This window comes from Ovis canadensis, chromosome 5 (assembly GCF_042477335.2).
Source record: "Ovis canadensis isolate MfBH-ARS-UI-01 breed Bighorn chromosome 5, ARS-UI_OviCan_v2, whole genome shotgun sequence".
Taxonomy (NCBI): domain Eukaryota; kingdom Metazoa; phylum Chordata; class Mammalia; order Artiodactyla; family Bovidae; genus Ovis; species Ovis canadensis.
The window spans coordinates 91,585,376-91,602,322 of record NC_091249.1 but is presented as its reverse complement, the minus strand read 5'-3'; the positions used below and the strand labels follow the sequence as shown (position 1 = coordinate 91,602,322).

The 16,947-nt window shown below is 35.9% G+C and overlaps 1 protein-coding gene across 1 annotated transcript in view; it reads right to left on the bottom strand.

Moving 5' to 3' along the window:
• The window catches only part of LOC138440471 (teneurin-2-like), a 319,019-nt gene extending 306,601 nt beyond the window's left edge, over positions 1-12,418 (bottom strand). The window contains exon 1 of the mRNA XM_069590029.1: positions 12,302-12,418. The gene's annotated coding sequence lies outside the window, so the exon portion shown is untranslated. The remainder of the gene's footprint in view (positions 1-12,301) is intronic.
• Between the last annotated feature and the right edge of the window lie 4,529 nt (positions 12,419-16,947).

The window sequence follows — 16,947 nt, the reverse complement described above, 5'->3', positions numbered from 1 at the left end:
CCTTATTTAAAACAATGATCTTCAATATTCAGTTGAGGTAAGGAGGAATCTTTAGAGGGGTAGACTAGGCAACTTTTCTGAAAGCAGTGCTCTCGACACCCTCAACTTGCACACACAAATACACACATACATATGCACATAGAATATAGTAGAGAATTATTTGTTTCATGAATCATCTTGCTTCACATCCTGTTAAAATAGTGATGTCATTGTGCAGAAGCATCATCTCTCTGCTTTCCATTGTCCTACCAATGGGGTTTTCCACCCCAGTGCTAGCAATCTATGGAGACTCCTGACAAATACAACTGAATTAGTCATATTACTCTTGCCTGGAAAATCCCATGGAGGGAGGAGCCTGGTAGGCTGCAGTCCGTGGAGTCACTAAGAGTCGGACACGACTGAGCGACTTCACTTTCACTTTCCACTTTCATGCATTGGAGAAGGAAATGGCAGCCCACTCCAGTGTTCTTGCCTGGAGAATCCCAGGGGTGGGGAGCCTGGTGGGCTGCCTGCCGTCTTTGGGGTTGCACAGAGTCAGACATGACTGAAGTGTCTTAGTAGTAGTAGTATTGTATAAGTTTATCACATTTTCTTTATCCATTCCTCTGTTGATGGATGTTTAATGTAAACAGTGCTGCTATGAACATTTGGGTGCACGTATCTTTTTGAATTATGGTTTTTTTGGGGGTATATACAGAGGAGTGGGATTACTGGGTCATACAGTAGAAACCAGCACAACATTGTAAAGCAACTATACTTCAATAAAAAATTAGTTTAAAAAAAGGTCCTGAATGGATCCTTTAAGGAAACTGAATGGTTAGTAACATTTCTTTTCTGAAGCCCTTACAGTCATATCCTTATCTCAGGAGGGACATCTGCATGCACTTTGGGGCTCTTGAATCAATTTAATATCACAGTTTGTGGTACCTGAAAGCAGTGGGTCTCCTAAACACTTCTACAGGGAGACTGGTGGCCTCACTAAAGCTCACATATCTACTACATTTCAATTAATTCACTTATTCTCTCTATGCCAATCCCATCAAAGTTTTTGGATGTACTCACACAAATGTAAAATGAACTCAGTAAAGGACACTCAGTGGACAGAACTCACTCACTCATTCGGAAACTTATATAGTGAGTACCAATAATGTCCCAAGGAATTGGTTAAGCTTTTAAGATTTAGTAATAAGACAGCCAGAAGTTAGTTTCCTAAGGTGAAAAGCCTGAATCATACTGGTTATTCCAAAGTGGCTTCCTGAATGTAAACTACAAAAGAAGTGGCTACTAATAGCCCTGGCCTGAATGCTGTGGTTTAGAATGAAAGTTCACCAATAATTGTCTATAGACCAGTGCTGCCTCCCTGACCCACAGTTTATCACTTCATGGTGAAATGAGAAAAAGGAAAGCTTCCTCAACTTTATATTCCATTAATTCTTTCCATAAAACTTCTGTTCTGGTCATAGTGGTACCACTGTAGAGTTTGCTCACTTCATTTTTTTGTTTTCTTTTGTTTTTTGCCCGCTTCTTTTTTTAATTTTTAAAATTTATTTATTTGGCTGTGCTGGGTCTCAGTTGCAGCATGGGACCTTTAGCTGTGGCATGTGGGATCTAGGTCCCTGATCAAGGATCAAACTTGGGCCCCCTGCATTGGGAACATGGAGTCTTCACCACTGGACCGTCAAGGAAGTCCCTTGCCAGCTTCTTACACTATATTCCCCAACCATATTTCCATCACTACCTTCCCAATGACTATTCTCTGTATGAGACCATAAGCATTATTTCTTACCATTTTTACTTATCTTGAATAAGTACTTGTGATTTTTTGTTTTCTAAGTACATATTTTAAAAGTTAATAATAATAAACTTAAACATAAAAGCAGAATTATTTCCTATGAATAGAAGGTAGATGTAAAAACAAATTTAATTTTTAAAACACACCTAATTTCAAACTAGATATAGTTAGCTATGAAAACTCTGTATATGAGCCTGTCATCTTTTTTCCTAAAATAGGGAAAAGAAGGGAATTGTTAAAATCATAGTAGATATAAACTGAAATGCTCTTCCTGAAGTAATGGATATATCAGAGCAACTTGAAATGGGAATAACTTCCTCATTGCTCTGTTTCCCTGTTTCCCTGTCTTAATAATTTAAATGTCCTGTATCACCAGTGATACTCATTTTGCTTTTTTGGTATTAATAATAGCATTATAATAATAACAAAATAATTATGCTGTTGCTACTATTATGATAGCAATAATAATAACAATAATTAAAATAAAAAACAACAAAATTTATAGTTGTTCCTACCAGCCCAGCTCTGTTTTAAACACTTTTACACAGAATAACTAACTGACTCTTCTAAATAGCCCATCAGGGAAACACTTTTACACATGGAAACCTGCAGCCCTAAAGAGTTTAGTAACATGCTTAAGCTCAAAGGCTTGTCAAGTTGAAGGGCAGTTACTGATCCAACTTCAGCTCTAAGTCAGATAGACCTTGTGTTTGCCCTCATCATTTACTCGGCAACCCTGGGCAAGCCGCTTTGATGTCACTCTGCCGAAGAAGCTGAAACTTTCAGTTCAGTTGCTCAGTCGTGTCCGACGCTTTGCGACCCATGGACTGCAGAGGTGACAATTAAACTATATTCTTCTACCATTACTTCGATTGGAATTCACCTTCTTAGTTTCTGCTGACATGACTTTTCTCATTTCATATAATTACTTTCCTTTAGGTTGCTGTGTGTGTTTTTCTTTTTTCTTTTTTTTAATGCAGGCCCTTTTAAAAGTCTTTATTGTATTTGTTACAATATTGTTTCTGCCTTTTTTTTGTTTTTTTTTTTGACCACAAGTCACCTGGATCTTAGCTTCAACCAAGGATTGAACCCGTACCCTCTGAACTAGAAGGTGAGGTCTTATCTACTGGATCACCAGAGAAGTCCTTTCCATTGAAAAAATGAATACACTAAATGTTTTGTGTGTGTATCTTAAGAAAGCATAGTATGTTAAATGTGGTAAAAAGAAGTTTGTCTTTTTTTTTTTTTTTGGCTTTCTAAAAGGTTCAGTTACATCCGAAGTATATGTTAGTGCTTCAAAAGAATGAAAGAAGTGATATGGAATTCAGAGGAAAGAGTTATCATTGTAGTTATCATCGTGGGCAGACGCGTCAGGAAAGCACCAGAGAGTGGATGGCACAGAATGAGCCGTGAATAATGGCTGGGGTTTTGATAAGCGCACTGCAGAATAATAACAAGGCTGCTTATTGAGAGCCTATTACATACCAACTACAGTGCTAGACTTTCACTACAGCCACTTTAAAACATTTACCACAACCTTATCCAGGAGTTGATATCATCTCATTTCACAAATGAAGAAAGTGAGACTTAGACATTAAACCTTAGATATTAACCTTCTCAAGATTAAACAGTTGACATGTGACAGGAGAAGGGTTCAAATACCACCCTCTTCTTCCTCTTTCTCCTCTTTTTCATTGACTTCTTGTGGCTGCTTTTGCATGATGAGCTTTCAGGCTTTATCTGAGCAATTCCTTTTCCACACAGGGTTCAGAACTGAGAGAGCTGGACTGAGTCTGACTTAAAAACCAGACTGGGGCTGGTTGAAGTCAGAATGGGTCCAGGGTGAGGCTTCTGGTGAATAAAATTTTGTTTTCTTTGAACTTTTTATTTTGTATTGGGGTTGGGGCAGAATAGATATATGTGTATGTATGACTGAGTCCCTTCGCTGTTCACCTGAAATTAACACAACACTGTTAATTGACTACACCTCAATACAATTTTGTTTTAAGGCTGAACAAGCAGGTCGATTTACCAAAGATAATCTCAAAAGACAGTGACTACAACAGCAAACTGTCAACCATTTTTGCTAAGCTTATCTACTTATGAGGCACCCAAGAAGAAAAGGGGTCTTGGGCAGACATCACTAAAAGAGTAGAGAGAAAATTATTATTTCTTCCTCTATAGTTTCTGATGACCAGGATAAGACCTACTGGGACACCACACTCATTCTAGAACATAGATGGGCTCCTGGGGAAGCTGACAAGAAGCAGCTGGCAAGGGGTGAGAATTCTTTCCAAAGTCAGCTCTCCCAGAGCTCTCTCTTTGGAGCCTGCTCAAGACAGTAAGGTAAAATTTCATGCAGTTCCTTGCTTTCCAAGATCAGGCTATCAGAAAAAACAAACAGCAGCAGCAACAAAAAACATATTGATTATTGATCCCATCTCTTCCCAGGATACCTATTGGTGTTTGTTTCTTTCATTTTGTGTCCAGAGAATTTGACTTGGCAATGGGAAGTCTGGGAGCCCCGGGGATATGGCCAGACAGAAATGTGGGCTGCACTCTGTCTGTGGCGAGGGTTCTCCCGAATGTTGCCAGTTCTCAGGGGGATTGTCTGAGGTCCTCTTCTTAACTGCTATTTGCTAGAGTAACTCTGGGTCTTGGCATCTTCTCTGGGGACTCCTCTTGTGCTCATGTGTGTGCACATGCTCAGTTGAGTCTGACTCCTGTGACTCCATGGACTATACAGCCCGCAAGGCTTCTGTCCATGGGATTTCCCAGGCAAGAGTACTGGAGTGGGTTGTCTTTTTTTTTTTTTTTTTTTGGTAAGTGGCCTTATGGTCAGAAGTTGGCCAAACTGGAAGTTGATATTCAGAGCCATATAGGAACTTTCCTTTCAGGCCTTCTTCCCAAAGCTAAAATGAAACAATGTATCCAAAGGGAAAGAAAAGCATTCTAAAGCCTTTGTGGGAAGATCTGCTCAAACATTCCAAAGACACCTAGTTCTAAATCTAGAACATAGGAATCTTTTGCTATTCATCTTAGCTGAGGATTTTCTTCCTGATATAAAGAAGCAAACTGAGGATAATGTAGTTGGATGGCTAGGTCAGTTTCTGGATACCATCCAGGTTACAACCCAACTCTATGAGAAATTAAAAAGTTTTATTTGTATTTGTCTTATAAATCTACTCTTATTAGAACAGAAATGTGACTATAGAAAAGATTCAAAGCCCACTGATCCTTTTTACCAATCCCTAAACCTCCCCCTTTCATCTGGAAGGTTTACAGATATTATTAAAAATCTGGATTTAGGAAACAAAATCACTTTTCTGAGAAACTTAAAACCTTTCTCTGTGCCTCTGAGATATAAATGTTCTGCCTGGTCTTCTCTAGGAAACCAGAGCCATCTCTTGAAATGCAAACTTCAGGAAGGTAATTATTATCAGAAAAAAAAAAAAGGAAAGAAAAGGAAGAAGCTATATGGATATTGTTGTTGTTGTTGTTTAGTCACCCAGTCATGTCTTCTGACTCTTTGTGACCCCACAGACTGTACCATGCCAGACCTTCCTCTCCCTCACCATCTTCCGAAGTTTGCCCAAGTTCATGTCCATTGCATCAGTTATGCTATATAGCCACCTCATCCTTTGGTGCCCTCTTCTCCTTCTGTTCTCATTCTTTCCCAGCATCAGGGAGTTTTCCAATGAGGAAATTCTTAAAAAGTCTTTCCCGTAAATATTAGTAAAAGCCATAGCCACCTTAGTAGATAACTTACTTTACATGCCACAAACATAATTTGGATTCAACTGTTCTTTTATAAGCTAGTAAGTTTTGCATTATTTTAATTGTCTCATGGCTAAAATTTTAAAACAAAAGCTGTAAGATCTGTGAGTTTGTAAGTTTATATGCATCCGCGTATGCATGTTCTAGGCTTCCCAGGTGTGCTAGTGGTAAAGAACCCACCTGCCAGTGCAGGAGACAGAAAGATGGCAATTCGATCCCTGGGTCGGAAAGATCCCCTGAAGGAGGCCACAGCAATCCACTCCAGTATTCTTGCCTGGAGAACCCCATGGAGAGAAGAACCTGGCGGGCTACAGTCCATAGGGTCACAAACAGTCGGAAATGACTGAAGCGACTTAGCCCATGTATGTTATAGATCTGTTATATTTTTATACTTTCAGATGATATTGCCAAATATAATTTGTAAATATTTCAATTTAATGTCTCAAAGACATACAATTGTTTATAAAATCAAGCATACTCTGAGAAATATAATAGATTCTAACTAAAATGTTTTTCAAGTTTACATGATCTCGGATAATCATCACTAAATGTAAGCCAGTTTAAGTTTGTTGGTTTGATTGAAACAGGCATGTTTTTAGTATTATCAACATTAAACATACTACTTTTATTTACCTTGATTTACTAACATTCAACTAAGCTCATGTTATTTCTTTTATAGAATTTATCAACAGAAAAAAAAGATGATGGTCACTGTTAAATACCTTGTGAAATTTTCATGAGTAATCTGAACATAATTGCTAAAAATAAGTAAATTTAGTGGATGTAAGTAAGATAAAAGTTTATAAATGAACTTTCAACAATAATTATGCTTTATGGCATGTCAACTTATAAGTTTTCAAAATATTTTTGGTCACTTGAAACCTTAATGCTATGATGGGGCAATGTTTCAATAACCCATTGAAAGCTGAAAATATAAATTGAAAATGCATTTAATACCCCTAACCTTCCAAACAACATAGTTTAGCTTAGACTATCTTAAATGCGTTCAGAACACTTGCCTATAATTGGGTGAAATCATCTACAAAGCTTAGTTTATAATAAAGAGTTGAATATCTCATGTAATTTATTGACTAGCATACTGAAAGTGAAAAACAAACAGTTGTGTGGGTACAAGATGGTTGTAAGTGTATTGGCTGTTGACCCTCAGGACTGCATGGCTGACTGGGGACTGGGGGCTATGGTTCACTGCTACTGCTCAGCAACATGAAAAAGTATAGTACCGCATATGCTAGCCTGAACAAAAGATCAAAATTCAAATTCGACATATGGTTTCTTCTGAAAGTGATTCTCTTTTGTACTGTCATAAAGTTTAAAAATCTTAACCCACCATAAGTCAAGAACTGTCTGTTCTGAGAGAAGGCAAATGATGACTATTCATCAAATATCTAGATCATTTCCAAATAAAACGAAATACTGAAACATTAATTCTTGAACATAGGGTTATCTCCTTTCGGCTTCTCTTTATAGAGAAACTAAAGACATCTGCCACTCAAAAATCAAGATTCCTGGCACAGAGCAGTAAAAAGCATGGATCACCTGCCGTCCACGCTCCCAGCTGAAACAGAACAAGGCAACTGCCTGCGGTGTCAGTGCAAAAAAAGGTCTTTCCCATTGTCTCCTTAGTGCCACGTGTCTACAGTTTTGTGCATTTTGTTGGTGATTCTGTTATTTTAAATGACTCCTAAGCATTGCAGTATAGTGTTGTCTAGTGATTTTAAGTGCAAAAAGGCTGTGAAGAGCCTTATAGAGAAAATGCATGCGCTAGATAAGCTTTGTTCAGGGGAGAGTTATGGTGCTGTCGTCTGTGAGTTCACTGCTAACAATCAACGATATATAGTAAATAAGAAGTCTTTAAACAGAAACACACATAAAACAAGGTTACATATTGATCTGTTGATTGGTTGATAAAAATGTTGCAACCACAGGGCTGCACTGACTTAATGCTTGATTCCCCCCAGGAGCAGCAGTTTAGCATTTACTAATTCAGTGTTATAGGCAACTTTATAGAACATGGCTACCACAAATAAGGAGAATCAAATGTATTTATTTATATTCCCTCTGCTCTTGATACTTGATTCTTTGTATGACTATGCCCTTGTATTCGTACACTCCTTATCAAGATGCCTACTTTCGTTACCTATTTTCTATGGACCTGGGTATGATACACCTGAACAAAACACACACACATACACATACACACACAAATAACCATTTAAAGACCTTAACTATAATTTTTTTTCCTTATTTATGACTTATATTATATATGATAGTATTTAATTTATAGTAAACTAAACTTTTAACAACATATAGTTATGTTTTTTCAGTTAAATTGGATTCATTTATTTTCCTTTATTTCTTCAACACCTATTAAAATGTTTGGTTTTACCCAAATCCTGTTCTATTTGTTTATCTTGTTTTGCATAGTTCCAATAATATAATAAACATCTATAGAATACTTTTCTTCTTTTTAAAACTGTTTTTTAATAGAAAGCAAAGTCATTCAAAGGTATTTCATCTCAATGTACCAAACGAGTTACTTAAAAGTTTAAATAGCAGTTAAAAATTTTATTGGTTCATGTTACAAACACCTCTTTGATACATATTGATATATTCATGGACTGAAAACTTAAATCTGCATCCAGTGAGAGTTGGCAAAAAAGCTAAGTACACTAGTCCCATTTCAGCATTAAAAATTAAGTGGCAAGAGCAGAAATTTAAACAAAATAATCCATAATTCAGAAAGTTATACAATTAATTAACTAGATCATAGCTTATCAGATCATATTCTTTACAGTAAAACATGGTTTTCTCTAGAATAATCCCATATTCTGGTCAAAAAATGTTCAGTTAGTGGATTGGTGTCTGGAGTAATGGATTAGACCCCAAAACCTGGTTCCCTTGAGCAAAATATTTAACCTCTCGGGACCTCAGATTTTAGGGTTAATTAAGATTTTGTTTTCATGTTCAATGAAAGAATTTATGTTAAAGAGAAAACATTTTTAAATGTGGTACATGTTATGCATTTAATAACTTCCTTTCTACTTTTTATCTATTTATAATTACTATATTAAAACACCATAAACATTATATATTAGGTCTGGTTATATAAGTTCTATGTTATTCTTAAATTTTCAAGAAAATATTTTGTGAAATATGTAACACTGCATGACTATATGTGAGAGAATGTGAAATATTTAAAGAAAACCTGTTGTAAATCTCACAATGTTAAGAAGCAACTCAAGCATGTAATGTAGGGGGAAAAAAGTCTTAAAATGCACTCATCTTAAAGGTTAGATGTTGAGTATTAAAGGGTGTTTTTCTGCTGGCAAGAAAAGAAAAGGAAAGGGGAAAAAAAGAGCTCAGTGTAATATTTTTAAAATGGTGCTAATAATTTCAGTTCTTGCATAGAAGTTTATCTGAAACTAGAGAGAAAAATGTGCTAATCTTATTTTTTATAGAGATTTGGTCACTTATATATTCAGTACATACTGATTATTATGAACTATTTAAATGGGAAAGAAAGTGAAAAATGTCATTTCCCTTCTACTGATGGGGAATTAAATCCACACATCACCCACTGCAGGATGTGTAGCTGAAAACACAGCCTTCATGTAGGTCTGTTGATTTTCCCTAAATTTCTACCTAAAGTAGCTTTTCATTCCAGCTACTGATTTCATTCAGAAATCGAGAAACACTGGTTCTGTTTAGCCCTTATCTAAGGCAATCTTTCAAAGTGTCACAGGTTTTTTTTCTATAATTTTAAAGTTGCTTCCTCTTTCATTTTCTTTCTTTCTTTTTTTCTTAAGCAAAAAATAGTCAAAAGACATATTTTTAGTGATGAAAAAATCACATCTTGCATTTCATCCTAGTCTGGTTGAAAGGAGATATGACTATCCTAGAACTATGAGAACCTCCATTTAAATCCCATGTATTTTATGAATCCACCATGGAGTAAAAACCATGTTATACACTACCAGTGAAGCAAAAAGAGCCACACAGAAACCTTTAAGGTAGATCCCTGGCCAGTAAAGCGGTATATTTTATACTGCTTCTTAGGAGCAAAAAGAGTAGCATTTAAGACTTCAAGTATAAGCCAAAGGAAGAAAAAACATTGGTGGTCTAGGAGGAAAGTGAACACTTGGGGAAACACCAGCTTGTATTTATAAAGCCTCCTGTTGCCTGGGGAAGCTACTCTCATCCATTCTATTAGGGCTACAAATGACACTGAATGAACAGCAGAGGGCAGAGCCTTGTAGAGTCCGTTTCCAAGTAGGTAGGTATTAGTAATTGAGAACAGGTTTAATAGAATATAAAATATGATGCTAGAGAGTTACCGTGAAGAATTTTTTCTCAAAGTTAATATTAACATGTAATTTTCTGAAAACGAAGTCTGGCCTCATTGAAGGGCTTATTATTCAGTCAAAATTCAAGACATTTTTGGTTGCAGTAGTCAATTATCAAAGTACTACCCTAACTAAATAATGGCAAAATCAAATGAGAACATTGAGAAAAATGTAATGGTTTTGCAGGCCAGCACACTAGGCAGACCACTGAAATTTGGAGACTTGCTTTCATTATCAAGGGAGTTCCTAAGACCATGCAGGCATTTCTCCTTCTTCCCCCATTTACAGGCTACTTCTCATTATCCTCTGCCTGTTTCCCTGAACACGACATACCAAAGATCCATTTTCTCCAGAAATCTTAATCAAAAGATTAGATGATAAAGTTGGGAGGGTGAGCAAGAGAGAAACAGGGGACAACTGTTGGCTTTAACAAGGTTAGGAACATTCTCTAAGAATCCTAAACACAGGCTTCATCCTCCTAGGTCCTGTCCCACCAAACTTACCTCCTCTAACTCTGCAGTGTTCTCTTCTGTTACTTGCTCTAGGAGAGGATGGATGGGCTAGCATAGGATATACTAGAGTCTTAGGTCTGTGTCACCATAAGCCCTCATTTTTTTCCCCAAACTGACAACTCTACAAATGGATTTCTACCACTTGGTGATTGTTCCTTAAGAACAGAAACAAAAATGGACCCAAGCTTCCAAGACAGAAAATGGAATCAGGAGATGATTCTGGGATAGGATGGTATCTGATCTGTGGGGAAGCAACCATGAAGACAGAGATATGTTCTAACAAAATGAAGTTTCCTTGTACAACCCAGTTTGGATCTGACCTCCAAAGACACTAGGAACAAGGATGCTTCAGAGAAGCTTAAGGTGTATTGAAATTTATTAAATTGGATGCCTTTCTCAGAATCAAAGCACAATAAAATCCAAAAAGAAACCCTTAATACTCTAACAGAAGATTCTCCCCATCAGATACACACTCAAGAAAACATATGAGGATGGTGAGAAAACATGGAAAACCTGCAGTAGCATAAAGGTCTATTTCAAGCCAGCTGCTTGGACTTTAGTTTCTTTGCCAGCAAAATGGAGTTAGAACTGATGATGACACGCATTTACCCCTGACTGTGTTGTTCATCTACCAGGGTAAGTACCTTATTGTATCATCTACTTTAATTGTTACTACAGCCTCACGAGATTTCCATTTAGGTGTTTCATATTATCTGCTCCACAAGTATGTTCTAAATTGACTGTTTGAACTAAGGCTGCCTGATGGCTGTATTTCAAATGACTCCTTCAAGAGGACATACCCATTATTACCCTCCCTTATTCCCATACCCACTCCCTTAGCCACATAAGACCTATTCTTTACTCACTGCCTCATTTTCAGTGAAAAATTTCTACAAGCAATAAAGAAAAACAAAAAAGGATTTAATCCAGATACCTCTTACATTTATCCATTGAATCATGTATTTATCTCTACTGGACCTCCTCTCACACCTTGTTCTTAAACACAAAGTTTCTATACATACTCAAATCACTGAAATTAATCTGCAAACTGATGCTTTAGCTAAGTCAGACGCCCCATCTCCAAATCAGAATTGTACAACATATTGATTGTTCGCAGAGAACCCTTTAATTGTCCCACCCAAAGGTAAGCCATCTTGGTACAGGGATTTAACTTGTAAAAATATAAAAGCAAGACTGAAAAGAGCAAAACGTTACAGAAAAATGGATGTAGAAACCCAAGAAAGCCTGAGGAAGACGCCTGAGGAAGACATCTGATATATGACGCTGGATGCTGTAGAAATATATTGAGAATGCCAGTTCAGGGACAATTAAAGCAGAAGAAAGATTTTCCAGCTCCCTTTTCTCTTTCTGCCTGCACAGATTAAACAATATTAAACAGTTCTGATAAAGGGGGCCAAGTTTTTCCATCCAAAAGGTCTTTAGACATGAGAATGTGATGCTATGTGAGCCAGCTAATCGCAACCACCACCTTTTATTTCCAAGTGTACATAGCGAATACCAAAAGTGTGATGGCCAAATTATTCTTAGAGGTCAGGGAATGAGAACTTGAGAGCCGGGGAGAGGTCCATTCAGGTAGATAAGAAACAAATGCATGACTGAAGAACGGGTTGAGAACAAGAGAGAATTGCAGATTTCAGAGAGAGAAAATGACAGTACAAATTACTTTTGTCCATAAGGGAAAAAGAAAAAAAGTAAAAAAAAAAAAAAAAAAGCCAGCTTTCTTACACAGAGCTGGAAAAGCCCTATTTTGCTCTCTATATGAAAGCACTTTGGTCAACAATGCAAACACAACTTGAGCAGAGCAAAACACAAATTGTAGCTATGATTCCACTCACCAAACGGGTGGATCTTCAATATGCAATTCAGTAAGCTCTACAGGAGTGCTCCACAGCAAAGCCAAGTGACGAAGCAAGCCCCAGAATGCTTAGGCAATAAACAGCTGGATGTAACTGCTGAAAAAGAAAGAAAGAAAGAAAGAAAACAGATAAGATTTAAATGAGCACATAAAACAAAAAAAGAATAAAAATGCAAATAAACACCATATATCTTCAAAATGTAGGCAAGTTGGAATCAGGAGCTAAATTTATTTAATTGCACACCTTACCCTTTCAAATATCTTTCAAAAGAAGAATGTAAAATATGGTATAAAGCATACTAGTTAGTTCACGTATTTTGACTATGGCACACCATTCTCATTAAGATACAATAGCGTACCGATTTGTTATCCTTCAAATGTGATGCTTCTTATTATATATACACTGAAATGCACAGTATTAGAATGGGAGAAAAGTTTAAATGCATCTTTCTAGGAATATACAGCTTTTAAGGCTGCTCTTCACATTTACAAATGATTTGTTTCATCTTAAAATGTTCATCCATACAATTTAAGCATTATTTTGCTAGCTTTTGCAATCAAATACTTGCTAGTTGGCACCACAGGCAAACAGGAGACGGGACGTCCCCTGACTCCAACACAACTTGCTTTGGACAAATAAGCTAAGCTTTCCTTAAATAAAAATTAAGGTACAACAGCACTTGTCTCACAGAAATGTTGTGAAGATTAAAGATAAAAATCCACTAGAGCACTTAGTTCACTGCCTTTCACACGGTGTCACTACCACCCTTGTCATCTGTGATAGTTGTTATCACATCATCTGTGATAGTTGATATCATAGTTGTTATCACCACGCTGGGGCCACAGGTGCAAAATCATCAAGGAAGATTTTGTGCTCATTTCCTAACAATTAGGAAATCTTTTTAAAAATTCAAGCACATACCTCTGCCCCTTAAAAAAAAAAAAAAGTCCACAAATCAACTGAATTCGCAGAAGACATTCACTCTACATCTAGGTTCCCTTCTCTCCTGGCAGTGGAATTGGGGCACTGGCGGAGATGCAGGGAGATTTCTTAAGTTTGCAAAGGGATTTCACAAATAACACAACAATGAAAAGAGATCCACAAACAGAGAGAAGCAATAGTTGGAAACCAATGGTTTTGACTTCCCAGCTCTGTTTTAGGCATTCTCATTCCAGATCTCTACACGTCAAAAGGAGCACCCTGCCACCACCACCACCACCAATCAGCATTTCCCAGGCAGCCTGGAGAGCAGGAGAGCAGCCGGTCTGGCTGACCCCATCTCCAGTACTCAGATGTAGCCACAGTTGGGTACCACACTCTTGATCAATGTCCTCCCAAGGGCAAGTGGTGGTTTCAGACTGATGGCTCTATCTTTCCTAACCACTCTGAAAAGCCTTCTGACCCTCCACAAAGGCTCCTGGTTGTATGGAATAAAGAACGGGTGTTAGCTTCCTGATCTTCCAGACAGGAAGAGTGCTTGCCACAGAGAAGGGGAGGGTATAAAATTTAAACCACGATTGACATGTTTGAACTGTCTGTTGGTAACAAGTACAAGCTCATACAAGGTTCCTTAGACCCTCTGAGCTTCAATCTACTTATCTGTAAAGTGGGAGCAGGATCAAAACTCCTATGACTCAAAATTGAGAAATAGGGAAACAAAATGTTTCTGGAACACAGTAGGCATACAGCACACATTCATCACAGTTTCTGCTTTTCTTGCTCTGCTGTTTTATCTTGGTACATTGATCATCTGATTATAAGGAAATGACAGAAGTAGAACTGTCTGATCAAGACTATGTGTCTTTAAAAGACAAATTGACAGGACCAGACAGAATGATAAGACCTTGTGTCAACTTGCTCCAATTTTGTTCGTTTTTTTTTTTTTCAGGTTTTCAACCAGGCAATCAGAGCCCAGCAAAGCAATATGGTTCTTTGATTTCCTCTTTAGAAACTCTGCAGCCTTTATTGTCTTTATATCGCACAACTTTAGCACTTAATTATACCCTACCTTGTAATAATTAGGTGTCCTTATAATCAAATCTGTTTACTCACTTGTGCAGTTCTGATCCTTTAATCTCTCTTGAATATTAGTTTTTAATGCTAATAAGAGCCACAATTTAACAATTTTATTACTAAATAAAATGCAAGAATATTTTGAAGATTCACTAATGGGTGGACTCTAAAAATTAATTTTATAATTAGGAAAAGTACCAAACCATAAAAGTAAGCCTCAACAGTAGAAACACATGGAGCTTGTCCATCTTCCCATAGACTAACTGTACAGCCTTGGGCATGTCACTGACCTCCATCTTTGGACCTGCAGATAACCCTGTACTTGAGCCAAATATTTGTTTCAGCTAGATCACAAATTTATTTCAAAAATTACTTTAAGACAGTTGTTCATTTTAGGCAAGAGATATGTTACCGGTTTTGTTATTTCAGATCATGTTAATTATAAATTTGAAAGCCTATTGCCTGAATGTAAAATAAAAACAAGCATGGTCAGTGTACATACTACATTTGATAGAGCACAGTGATTAGTAAATCACTATGCTCTACAGTTAAACTGTTTGTGTTTAGCATATGACAAAAACACAACAGCCTTGGATTCCAAGACAAATTTAGAAGGCCTACGTCCCTTAGACTCCTTCTGGGTAAAAGAGTGATAATAGCAATATCTAACTAATAGGGTTTTTATAAAGATTAAAATGATAATTCACTTATTAACTATATGAGTAAATGTTAGCTATTATTTTTTTATTAGTGAAGTAGTATTATATAAGATACTGGTTTCTGAAGTATCAAATTTACCTCATATTTTATTATATATATCATGAATATATTTGTCAACTGGATAAATGGAAATGACTTTTTGATCAGTATATTTCACTTAGCAAATATGTAGAAATAAATATTGCCTTTAAGCATGGCAATATATTTACCAAATATTGTTATTTATTAGATAAATAACATTGATATGTTAGATAATATACCTATAGATTGCAATTAAACATCTTATTAATTAAATTATAATACAACTGATCCAATCCAAACTTTTTTTTTCTAAAATATAAGTCTCTATTAGATTTTATATATGGGAATTTATGCAACTACAATGAAATCATATTCAAATTTACTTTCGAATATTCTTTTATAGTACAATTGTAAAAGAGAAGGTACAGTAAATAAAAACAAAGACATTTAAAGTCATCCTAAAGCATATCAGACAGTGATAATAGCTGCTTACATGTTAGTGAGCACCCTTCCAGACTTCTCTCTATAAATAAATACACATGGAATATAAAAAAAATGTGCATAAATAGAACCATGCCATCCATCTATTTATTATAACAAATGTTTTTCTCTAATAGAAATGCATTTTCTAGGTTACTGACGGTAGTTAATCTGGGTCCACTGTAGATTCAATCAAAATATTTTAACTTTTCATTTAATGTATATAGGAAATTTGAGAAATCTAAATACTCTTGGTAAAAGTATTATAAAATGAGCAACTTAATTAAATATTGTTGACATTTGGGGAGTAATTTAGGAATGTCTCAATTTGCATCTTTCAGATAGACTTTTCTGCCACTAAGCATATCAGAAAAATTAAACAAATACCAGACTACCTATCTTACACAAATGCTATAAGATGAAATGATACAGAAAAACCTATAAAAGGCAGTAAAACTTGCAAGATGTTGTTATCTTCATTCAAACTACTAGTTCCCTTAATGGAAATTAAGTTTATAGGCTTAAAAGAAATATGAACAATTTTCCCTTGAGATATGAAGAGAATGATATTACAAAGTGAGGAATGAAAGATTAGTAAATGCAAATTAATTGACTTCTTTCTAATGAATAAAAATAAAGATTTCATAGACATAAAAATATGAACATATGAATTTCCTTCCACACGGCAGAAGAAAATGAAATGATGTGTTCAAATGAATGAAATCCAGAATACTCAAGCCGTTTGCACCCTACAATTCATGTAAATATTTAGAAACTATAGCCTTATTCGAAAAATGAATATTATAATCCAAATAGAAGATCTCTCTATTTCCCAATAAGGAAATTTGATAATGAGGAATTTAGACCTGCAATGAAATAATTTTATAAGGTAGTAAATTATTAATTGATCTGGATACACTAGAATCAGTCAATTAGTACCATTCACTCAATCATTTGACAAATACATAATAGATTATGTATCAGATATTACATCAAGCTCTAGATCTATGCTGTCCAACAGCCACTTATGGCTATTTATTGGCTATTAAACACTTAAAATGTGATTAGTCCGAGAGGGCATGTAATGTAAATGGAAAACACATGTGACTTCACAGATTTAGTATAAAAATATAAACTAACTCAATAAATTTTTATATTAGTTACACATTTAAAAGATAACATTGGGTATTTTGAGTTAAATAAAATATACTAACATAATTAATTTCACCAGCTTCTTTTAACTACTTTTACTGTGCCTATTGGAGCACTAAAAATAACATATGGGGTTTGTATTATACTTCTATTGGACAGTCCTTCCCTAGATGACTGCAGTTAACAAGGAAATCTGGTCTTTGTATTCACATGTGCAGTTATCGTCGGGCACTAAGGTT